We start from the raw sequence: 12927 nt of genomic DNA on the forward strand, positions 1-12927 counted from the left end.
GAAGTTGCCTAATAATTATGCATACCTGATATAGGGTGTTGATGTCATTAGACCACACCCCTTCTCATTACAGAGATGCACATCACCTAATATGCTTAATTGGTAGTAGGCTTTCGAGCCTATACAGCTTGGAGGAAGACAACATGCATAAAGAGGATGATGTGGTCAAAATACTCATTTGCCTAATAATTCTGCACTCCCTGTATTTTATTCACATTGTCTTACTATTGTGTAGACGTTACTAGGCCATATTGGGACCTCTGCGTCTTCTTCCTCCTAGAATTATCATCTCCAGGGACTTAACATCCTTTTGACAGAGTGCTACCTTCCATTGGATGTTGGATAATAAGGACTTTCTATATATTTTTTACACTAATTTTGAGCTCCTGTTGTAGCTCGCAGTAATGTACTATACGTGTCACATTTAATATTTGTGTTTTAGTTATTTTTAAGATTGTTTTTAGGAAGCGCCCCCTATGGGAATAGTGTGGTTTATATTTCCCATTTTCTTCAATTTAGTGGACTCAGCTGACTGCTCTGCCTTTATATATTTAACACTAGTTTGGGATGTGCATTGCACAGGGGGTGCATTGCTTGGGCAGTGTGCATTGTCATTATAGCATTTGTTCACAGTTTTGAAGTGAACATTTTATAAGTGAGGCACTAAGATAAGAATTATACAAGAACATAACAAGGATTTGACAAGGGGCAATGTCTGCAGGCAAGTACTTTTGTAATATTGTGTTTTATGTATCCCATTGTCTCCTTATGCAAGTGCTGCTGTAATTTTGTGTTTTATGTGTTTAAATGGTTCCCATTCTTGTAAAAATGCTCAATATATTCACATTCCTTATAGCTACATATTGTCTCTATAACAAACTTCTTTACTCAATTACTCCTTCCCCCTCACCACCTGCACTTTTCATTAGCCCATCTCTCTTAAACTCACCTTACTTTTGTACTCATGAACTTTACACATTCCTAAACACCCTCTCTTCCCCCTGTACCTTATCCCTAAAACAGTCTCATTACTGAAAATATGCATCTCATCTCATATCACTCTCCCTCTTGCTCATACTAGCTGCTGTTGACATCTCCCCTAATCTTGGTCCCCAACAACTCCCTAGCCATGCACATCCATGTGTATCGTTCCATAGACTCAGAAAACAAAACTCTAGTAACCTTACTCACATCCCTCTTGTATCAAAAGCCACTACCCCTTCACTTGCGCACTCTGGAACGCTCGCTCTGTTTGCAACAAGCTCACTTCTATCCATTACCTTTTTATCTTCCACTCACTCAACCTTCTGGCTCTCACAGAAATTTGTCTCTCTCCTTTAGATACAGCATCCTCTGCTGCACTGTCACATGGAGGTCTGCACTTCAGCCACACTCCTAGGTCACATTTTCCTCATTCGAAACCCACATGATTTGCTTATTCTCTCCCCTCTCTATACGTGTTGCAGTCATATACCCCCCCTTGCTCCTCAACTCAATTTCTAGATCACTTTGCTGCCTGGCTACCTTATTTCCTTTCCTCAGACACCCCTGCCCTCATTCTTGGTGACTTCAACATCCCTCTTGACAATCTCACTGCCTCTGCAAACAAACTTCTGCAACTCACTTCCTCTTTCTGTCTGTCACAATGGATTGATCTACACATCATCATTAGGTTCCTTAATAAAGTCCCACGGGTTTCAATATCATTTCTATGCCGACAACACCCAAAACTACCTCTCTGCACCAGAGCTATCTCCTTGCTTGCTAACCCATGTCACTGACTGTCTTTCTCACATCTCTTCCTAGATGTTTTCTCACTACCTTAAGCTAAATCTCTCCAAAACTGAGCTTCTTATTTTCCCTCCTTCTAAAATCTCCACCCCGCATCTCTCTATAACTGTTGACAACTCCCTCATTAACCCCACCCCACATGCCCGATGTCTTGGGGTCACATTTGACTGAGATCTTTCTTTCACTTCTCACATTCAGTCCTTGGCTAAATCCTGCTGCTTCCACCTTAAAAACATCTCTAAAATTGGACATTTCCTTACACAAGACACAACTAAGATTTTAATCCACTCTCTCATCCTTTCTAGCCTCGACTAAATCCGCCCTCTCTGGTCTTCCTAGCTGCTGCCTAGCTCCTTTACAATCCATAATGAATGCCTCTGCCAGGCTTATCTTCCTCACATGTCACTCTTGATCTGCTTCTCCTTTCTGCCAATACCTTCACTGGCTTCATCTTGCCTCCAGGATTAAACACACAATTCTGACTCTGACATAAAAGGCCCTAAACTGCACTGCTCCCCCCTATATCTCAGACCTTGTCTCCAGATACTCTCCCTCCCACCCCCTTCACTCTGCTCACAACCTCTTACTCTGCTTCTCTCTGGTTACCTCCTCACATTCTCGTTTACAGGACTTCTCCAGACTGTCTCCCATCTTGTGGAACTCTCTGTCTCACTCCACAAGACTCTCCCCTAGTTTTGAAAGCTTCAAGCCCTCCCTAAAGATTCTACTGTTCAGAGATGCATACAACCTACACTAACCTTTCCTAATACCAGTTTCTCTCCTCAATTACTATCCTCATGAACCCCCTTAGCATGTAAGCCCAAGAGCCCAACTGTTTGCAGGCCACCTTCATAAGAGCTGACTGCAACAGTGCAACTCTCGGCAGCGCCCTCTACCCTCTACCCCTATAAATGTTACCGTGTATACCACCTATGTTTATTGCGATGCGTAATCTGTTGGCGCTCTACAAATAACCAATACTACTACTACTAATAATTTGTTCTGCAATATGATTACAAAACTCATCATTGTGATATGTTCAAAGAATGAAGCTGTCTCTTGACTTTAGGCACTTTCTTAATCTCTCTTGCCTTGTCTATTACCACTTTTCTGAGAAGCTCCCGTGCTACCTGAGCAGTAAGCTCACCCCTGCTCCACACTCCCCCATAACTTAAGGTTCCACTCTACTCTCCCTTCCCCATTGCAAAAAGGAAGCTGGTCAGTCAGCGTTCTTTTCAGAGCTCCTCAACTGTGGAATAACCTCCTAGAAAACAACAAATCCTCCAGCAACCTTTTAATCTTTAAAAAAGAAAAATCTCTCTATCTTTACAAACAAATCAATCTTGTAAAGAATATTAATTATAAAAATATCTACCTTGTGTCTGTGTATAGCTATCTAATATTATAACTATTTGTACAATATGTAATGTAATGCTGGCATATTCCAGGACATACTTGAAAACAAGGGAAATCACAATGTATTTTTCCTGGTAAAACATTTTATAAATAAATGACTATCCCTAAAAATCCAAGGCCCAGATTACCAGTTTTGCATTAGACGCTGTGCGGTGCTAACAAGCAGTTTTCCCTTACCGCTCACTTACATGCAGCGCTGGTATTACGAGTTTTCAGAAACCCGTTGTTAAAAGACAAGAAGTGAGCATTGAGCAAAATTTTTCTCATTACCGCACTCCAATACCAGCGCTGCTTAAGTCAGCGATTTCCCCATAAGAATCAACGGGGAGAGCCGGCTGAAAAAAGTCTAACACCTGCAAAAAGCAGCGTAAAACTCCTTAACGCAGCCCTAAAAGGGCAGTTAGCTCTATTGCAGCCCAAAGTCCCTAACCTAAAAATAAAACCAACCCAATACACCCTTAAAAAACCTAACACTAACCCCCGAACATTTGCACCATATGGCAAAATTTACCCCTCTCTATATCAGGTCGCATCGCACTTTTTAAAATGATACTTTTGCCCAAAATTATGTATCTACTACAAAATCTCCCTATCCTCTTGAAATCATACAATATCAAGATGTTTAATACTGTAGTTCGCCAATTTATATGGCAAACTAAAAAACCAAGAATATCCCTTCAAAAATTATCACTTCCCAAACAATTTGCTGGTCTTGCTTTCCCGGACCTATATTTATATAATCTAATTTTTCTAGGCCGCATCGCAGTTGATTGGTTTACAGAAATGGACCATTATACAGATAATAAATTAGAACGCAACATGATCTATCCATTTTTACCCATCTCACAGACTCAGTTATCCAATAGTTTGATTCCTAAGCAAGTGAAACAATTTAAATCAATTTACACAATAATTCAGGCCTGGAAAAAATTGGAAGTAGGGCTAAATTAGATATTAGGATTCCCAAATTCCAAACATTTTTAGGAAACCCAGAGTATCAGGAAGGCATACAATCTGTCGTATTAAAAAATTGGCAGAGGAAAGGCCTGTATTTTGTATCGCAGTTGGTCAACCCCGTAGCAAAAAATATTAAATCCTTTGAAGAATTAAAACAAGAATTTAAAATAAGAAACCAGCATTTCTTTGCATATTTGCAAGCCAGGCACTATACACAGCAGCTAATTAACAAATTTTCATGGAAATGGACCTGGGAAAAACTAGACAACTGGCCAATTTTGGCCAAGGCAGGACATTTATCTATCTCTACATGGTATGCATATCTGATTTCACAAAAGGGAGAAGATAATCTTGAACACATAGCTCAGAAATGGAGCTTCTTTATTATAGATAACACTGACCAGAAATTATTGATAACACGTTCTTTATCTTTGCTCCACCGCGCTACAATATCGGAAACTTGGAGAGAGTCTCATATAAAGTTAATACACCATACATACTATACTCCAGAAAAAGGATATAAATGGTACAACAAAAAATTAAAAAAATGCCCAAAATGTAATCTTCCAGCTGCAGATATAGTTCACATGATTTGGGCTTGCCCCAAAATACAACAATTTTGGCTTAAATTACAATATTGGTTATTAAAAGCATTTAAAGTAACTTCTGTCGTATTTACTTTGAAGGACATAATATTTCTGGTGAACGAAAATCCATGTCTAACAGACGTTAAGATAATTAATTTGGCTATTCTTGCCGCCAGAAACTTAATTTTTAAAAAATGGAAAAACAGCTTCTCTCCAACGATTACGGAAATTAAAATTATCTTAAAAAGCAATATGTAATCGAACAATTAGCAACGGATCAAGAAGTAACTGTTTTTTTAACAAATGGACAAAATTTATTAAGATATTTTCACCTAGTGAAATAGAACAGCTGATTTTTCCATTTAGACATTTGGAAATAGTCATCTTGGGTATCTGGTAGAAAATTGGATGAGGAGAGGAGAAGGAAGATGGAGGAAAGTTTTATATTCCCCCCCCCTCCCCTGTATACCCTTGCTCTTAGTAGGGATAAGAAATAAAGAACCCTCTGTGAAAACGAGTTTAAATTGAACTTATCTTAAAAACTAGAAGGCTAAAACTAGTACTATCTTCATCAATCTATTAAATCATAATAATTGTTACATTTTTCCAATCGTCATAAGATAGGCAATCAAACTTACTTTTCTTGTTATAGATAATACATGCAAAAGAAAAAATATATATATAAAAGACTCCAACATTGTGCAGAGATATTGTTTGAAGAAATAAGACAAAGGTAATATGTAAGATACAAAGAGGCAATGCCGACATATCTGTCAATGAAAAGTTGTAATGGGCCAACTAGGCAATTAATTATGTGTTATTGTTTTTTCTATTTTTCTGTATAAAAGGTGTTCAGCACAATGTTGGTTTAAAAAACACAAATAAAAAAAAAAAAACATTTGCACCACTGGGTTAAAATATGTTCCAGGTGGCCAGTTATAGGCTCAAATAGATACCCGCATTTGTATAGTATATTTGAAAGTGTAGATATCAGCATATTTAAACATGGTTTTTTTCCCATGAAAAAAATGTTATTTTTTTAAAATAATACTGAAAAAAACAGGAAATGTGTATATGAACATAACTGATCTCTAACACCCAGATTATGAGTTATGCGCGCTATAGGGAATTTAACGAACGCAACAAAAGTTGCGTTATTTAACCCTCTATAGAGCAGCCATTACAAGTTTTGAAACAGCCAGCTTGTGCGTGTTTTATATGGCTGCATTGAGCTCTATACCGCACACAATACAAGCGCTGTTTTGACATGCTCGTGCAGGCTTCCCCCATCAATGGGGAGAGCGGGTCAAAAAAAAAACTAACACCTGCGATCGCGGAATGAAAAGCTCCGTAACGCAGCCCCATGGATGTCTATGGGGGAAAAAAAAGTAACGTTTAAACCTAACACCCTAACATAAACCCCACGTCTAAACACCCCTAATCTGCCGCCCTGACATCGACGACACCTACATAATGTTAAACACCCCTAATCTGCCACCCTGACATCGACGACACCTACATAATGTTATTAACCCCTAATCTGCTGCCCCCGATATTGCTGCCACCTAAATAAACCTATTAACCCTTAATCTGCTGCTCCCAATATCGCCGTCACTATATTAAAGTTATTAACCCCTATTCCCTTGCACCCCAATATCGCCCACACTATAATAAATCTATTAACCCCTATTCCGTTGCTCCCCGACATCGCCGCCACTAAATAAAGTTATAAACCCCTAAACCTCTGGCCTCTCACCTCACTACCACTAAATAAATCTATTAACCCCCTAAACCACCAGCCCCCCACATCGTAACAACCTAAATTCAACTATATTAACCCCTAATCCTAACCCTAACGTAACCCTAACCCTAACACCCCCTAACTTTAACATTATTAAAATAGAGCAAAATTAAAGTTACAATTATTAACTAAATAATACCTAATAATAATTTAAAACTAAGTACATACTTACCTATAAAATAAAACCTAAGGAAGCTACAATATAACTAATAGATATATTGTAGCTAGCTTAGGTTTTATTTTTATTTCACAGGTAAGTTTGTATTTATTTTAACTAGGTAGACTAGTTAGTAAATAGCTATTAACTATTTAATAACTACCTAGTTTCAATAAATACAAATTTACCTGTGAAATAAAACCTAAGCTGCCTTACACTAAAACCTAACATTACCAAAAAAAAAAAAACTACCATTACAAAAAATAACAAGCGAAATTATCCAAAACAAAAAAAAATATTTCTATTCTAATTCCGTTTTTTTTTAAAAAAGCACCCCAAAATGAAAAAGCCTAATCTATAATAAACTACCAAGGGCCCTTAAAGGGGCCTTTTGTTGGCCTTAAAAGGGCCTTTTGTAGCGCATTGCCCTAAAGTTAACAGCTCTATTGCTACAAAACAACACAAAACCCCCCTAACAGTATACAAACCCCCACCCCCTAAACCCACAAAAAAAAAATAAAGTAAAACCTAATCTACCCACTGCCCTGAAAAGGGCATTCGTATGGGCATTGCCCTTGAAAGGGCATTTAACTCTTTTGCATTACCCTGAAAATGGCATTTAGCTCCTTTATGAAAAGCCCAAACCCTAAACTAAAAAAAAAAAAACACCCAAAAAAGTTTAAAAAATCCTAACACTAACCTTCGAAGATCCACTCACAGTTGCTGAAGTCCTGCTTGAAGGATCTTCGTCCCGGCGGTTCCATCTTCACCCAGGCAGCTCCATCTCCATCCAGACGGCCCCATCTTCATCCAGACTGCATCTTCTATCTTCAACCCGGTGGCGCGGAGCAGGTCCATCCTGAAGACATCCGGCGTGGAGCATCATCTTCATACGGTCGCCGCAGTATACTGAATCTTCAATGCAAGGGATGCGATTCAAAATGGAGTCCCTTGCATTCCTATTGGCTGATTTGATTTTGGAAATTCAAATCAGCCAATAGGATGAGAACTACTGAAATCCTATTGGCTGTTCAAATCAGCCAATAGGACTAGAGCTACTAAAATTCTATTGGCTGTTCAAATCAGCCAATAGAATTTCAGTTAGATAATTTTTATAGTAGTGTTATCATTTTTTTATTGTGTATTTTAGTTTTCTTTAATTGGTAGTTTAATTTTAGTTTAATATTTATATTAGTTTAATTATTAGTTTAAACTTAGTTTTTAAGTTTTAATTTAATTTAAGATAGGGAAATTGTAAGTTTAATATAAAGTTAGGGGGCGTTAGGTTTAGGTGTTACTAGTTTAAATTATTGCGCTTATTGCGATGCGATATGGGGGGCTTTCAGTTTAGGGGTTAACAGTTTAATTTAGTATATTTTGTTTTGGGGTGCTTGAGGTTTAGGGGTTAATAGGTTTATTATAGTGGTGGCGGTGTAGGGCTTAATAACTTTAGTATAGTGGGGAGCAATGTGGGCAGACGACAGATTAGGTGTTAATAATATTTAAATAGTGTTTGTGATGCAGGAGGGCGATGGCTAAGGGGTTAATAACTTTATTATAGTGGTGACGATGTTGGGGAGTGGCGGAATAGGGGTTAATAATTTTTATTAGTGGCGGCGATGTCGGGAGCGGCAGATAGAGGTTAATAACTTTAATATAGTATTTGCGATGCGGGAGGGCCTCAGTTTAGGGGTTAATAGGTAGTTTATGGGTGTTAGTGTACTTTGTAACACTTTTGTTATGAGTTTTATGTAACAGTTTTGTTGCGTAAAACTCATAACTACTGATCTCAGATTGCGAAACAGATTGTGTCAGTATAGGCTGCAACGCAAGCTTTTTAGCCTCACCGCAAAACTTGTAATGGTTGTGCTATGAAAGTCCCAAGAAAAAACGTAATTTTTACATGTGCGGGACTGACGTTGGGTTACAGGCTAAAAGGCTTGCGGTACAGCTATACCAACAAGACTTGTAATGGCTGCAGTGCTGTTTTAAAGCTGAAATTACCATTTTTTCAGCGTTAAAACACGAACGCACAACTTGTAATCTAGGTGTCTGTGTATAGCGACAGTGGAATTCTCTAGGTTCATAGAAAAAAAGCCTTGAGTAGTGTGAGAGAAACAAGTAAATACAGGAATATGCATTTTTAAAACCTATTTAGATACATAAAATAGAAAAAAACCTTTTGCGTCCATTTAAGTGATTGAATTGTAGATAAAATCAAAGAAAAGTCCAGCACACTTGTAGCAACTGTGCAAGCTGCAGGGGAGACTGCAAAAAACCCAATATAGATAAAATCTCAAAGTGCCAATAAATGATTATTTCACACGGTGCTGCTGCCTCTTTGAGATTTTTTTTTTAAATTGTAGATAGGTCATTGCATTACTATGCTACAAATTGAAAAATGACAATGTAATATAATGCTCTTCTACTTTCCTGGGTAGATTTATCACAGGTCAAGCGGACATGAATCGATGTAGCAAATCATGTCCGCTCGACCTCGCTAAATGCCGACAGCATACGCTGTCTGCATTTAACATTGAGCAATGTCGCCCCATGCACACTCAGGGCCACTAGTAGGGGGTGTCAATCATCCCGATCTTACGACCGCTACTTCTTAACTTCCGTTTCAGGCGAGTCTGAAATGATGGGCGTAGAATGCAGCATCTGCTGCATAATAAATCTACCCCTCCCTCTCAAGCTGGTGTTTGTGATCAGCAGTCATTCTAGGCACTGTTTAGTTGCCATCCTTTGTGAAAAACATCATTTATGTAAGAACTTACCTGATAAATTCATTTCTTTCATATTGGCAAGAGTCCATGAGCTAGTAACATATGGGATATACAATCCTACCAGGAGGGGCAAAGTTTCCCAAACCTCAAAATGCCTATAAATACACCCATCACCACACCCACAATTCAGTTTAACGAATAGCCAAGCAGTGGGGTGATAAAGAAAGGAGTAGAAAGCATCAACAAAGGAAATTTGGAAATAATTGTGCTTTATACAAAAAATCATAACCACCATTAAAAGTGTGGGCCTCATGGACTTTTGCCAATATGAAAGAAATTAATTTATCAAGTAAGTTCTTACATAAATTATGTTTTCTTTCATGTAATTGGCAAGAGTCCATGAGCTAGTGACATATAGGATATCAATACCCAAGATGTGGAGTCTTCCACTCAAGAGTCACTAGAGAGGGAGGGAATAAAAATAAAAACAGCCACTTTTCGCTGAAAAAATTAATCCACAACCCAAAAAAATAAGTTTATTTTCATTTTTGAAAGAAAAAAACTTAAATCAAAAGCTGAAGAATCAAACTGAAACAGCTGCATGAAGAACTTTTCTACCAAAAACTGCTTCTGAAGAAGCAAATACATCAAAACGGTAGAATTTAGTAAATGCATGCAAAGAGGACCAAGTCGCCGCTTTGCAAATCTGATCAACTGAAGCTTTATTCTTAAAAGCCCACAAAGTGGAGACTGATCTAGTAGAATGAGCTGTAATTCTCTGAGGCGGGGCCTGACCCGACTCCAAATAAGCTTGATGAATCAAAAGTTTCAACCAAGAAGCCAAGGAAATAGCAGAAGCCTTCTGACCTTTCCTAGGACCAGAAAATATAACAAATAGACTGGAAGTCTTCCTGAAATCTTTAATAGCTTCCACATAATATTTCAAAGCTCTTACCACATCCAAAGAATGTAAAGATCTCTCCAAAGAATTCTTAGGATTAGGACATAAGGAAGGGACAACAATTTCTCTACTAATGTTGTTAGAATTCACAACCTTAGGTAAAAATTGAAAAGAAGTCCGCAAAACTACCTTATCCTGATGAAAAATCAGAAAAGGAGACTCACAAGAAGGAGCAGATAGCTCAGAAACTCTTCTAGCAGAAGAGATAGCCAAAAGGAACAACACTTTCCAAGAAAGTAGTTTAATGTCCAAAGAATGCATAGGCTCAAATGGAGGAGCCTGTAAAGCCTTCAGAACCAAATTAAGACTCCAAGGAGGAGAAATTGATTTAATGACAGGCTTAATACGAACTAAAGCCTGTACAAAACAGTGAATATCAGGAAGTATAGCAATCTTTCTGTGAAATAAAATGGAAAGAGCGGAGATTTGTCCTTTCAAGGAACTTGCAGACAAACCTTTATCCAAACCATCCTGAAGGAACTGTAAAATTCTAGGAATTCTAAAAGAATGCCAGGAGAATTTATGAGAAGAACACCACGAAATGTAAGTCTTCCAAACTCTATAATAAATCTTTCTAGAGACAGATTTACGAGCTTGTAACATAGTATTAATCACTGAGTCAGAGAAACCTCAACTAAGCGTTCAATGTCCATACCTTCAAATTTAATGATTTGAGATCCTGATGGAAAATGGACCTTGAGATAGTAGGTCCGGCCGTAACGTCAGTAGCCAAGGCGGGCAACTGGATATTCGAACCAGATCTGCATACCAAAACCTGTGTGGCCTTGCTGGAGCCACCAGCAACACAAAAGACTGTTCCATGATGATTTTGGAGATCCCTCTTGGAAGGAGAACTAGAGGTGGGAAGATGTAAGCAGGATGATAACACCAAGGAAGTGTCAGTGCATCCACTGCTTCCGCCTGAACATCCCTGGACCTGGACAGGTATCTGGGAAGTTTCTTGTTTAGATGAGAGGCCATGAGATCTGTCTCTGGAAGACCCCACATCTGAAAAATCTGAGAAAATACATCTGGATGGAGAGACCACTCCCCTGGATGTAAAGTCTGGCGGCTGAGATAATCCGCCTCCCAATTGTCTACACCTGGGATATGCACCGCAGAGATTAGACAGGAGCTGGATTCCGCCCAAGCAAGTATCTGAGATACTTCTTTCATATCTTGGGGACTGTGAGTCCCACCCTGATGATTGACATAAGCCACAGTTGTGATATTGTCTGTCTGAAAACAAATGAACGGTTCTCTCTTTAGCAGAGGCCAGAACTGAAGAGCCCTGAGAATTGCATGGAGTTCTAAAATATTTATGGGTAATCTCGCCTCTTGAGATTTCCAAACCCCTTGTGCTGTCAGAGATCCCCAAACAGCTCCCCAGCCTGAAAGACTCGCATCTGTTGAGATCACAGTCCAGGTTGGCCGAACAAAAGAAGCCCCTTGAACCAAACGATGGTGATCTATCCACCATGTCAGAGAGTGTCGTACATTGGGATTCAAGGATATTAATTGTGATATCTTTGTATAATCCCTGCACCATTAAAGCTGTAGAGGTCTCATGTGAAAACGAGCAAAGGGGATCGCGTCCGATGCTGCAGTCATGAGACCTAAAACTTCCATGCACATAGCCACTGAAGGGAACGACTGGGACTGAAGGTGCCGGCATGCTGCAACCAATTTTAAACGTCTCTTGTCTGTTAGAGACAGAGTCATGGACACTGTATCTATCTGGAAGCCTAAAAAGGTGACCCTTGTCTGAGGAAGAAACTTTTTGGTAAATTGATCCTCCAACCATGTTTCTGAAGAAACAACACTAGTTGATTCTTCTGAGATTCTGCAGTATGTAAAGACTGAGCTAGTACCAAGATATCGTCCAAATAAGGAAACACTGCAATACCCTGTTCTCTGATTACAGATAGTAGGGCACCCAGAACCTTTGAAAAGATTCTTGGAGCTGTTGCTAGGCCAAATGGAAGAGCAACAAATTGGTAATGCTTGTCTAGAAAAGAGAATCTCAGAAACTGATAGTGTTCTGGATGAATTGGAATATGAAGGTATGCATCCTGCAAGTCTATTGTGGACATATAATGTCCTTGCTGAACAAAAGGCAGAATAGTCCTTATAGTCACCATCTTGAAAGTTGGTACTCTTACATAACGATTCAAAATTTTCAGATCCAGAACTGGTCTGAATAAATTTTCTTTCTTTGGTACAATGAATAGGTTTGAATAAAACATCAAACCTTGTTCCTGAGGAGGAACTGGCATGATTACCCCTGAAGACTCCAGGTCTGAAACACACTTCAGAAAAGCCTGAGCTTTTACTGGATTTACAGGTATACGTGAGAGAAAAAATCTTCTCACAGGAGGTCTTACTTTGAATCCTATTCAATATCCTTGAGAGACAATGCTCTGAATCCAATGATTTTGGACAGATTTTATCCAAAAATCCTTGAAAAACCTTAATCTGCCCCCTACCAGCTGAGCTGGAATGAGGGCTGCACCTTCATGTGGACTTAG

This window comes from Bombina bombina, chromosome 6, assembly GCF_027579735.1.
Source record: "Bombina bombina isolate aBomBom1 chromosome 6, aBomBom1.pri, whole genome shotgun sequence".
Taxonomy (NCBI): Eukaryota; Metazoa; Chordata; class Amphibia; order Anura; family Bombinatoridae; genus Bombina; species Bombina bombina.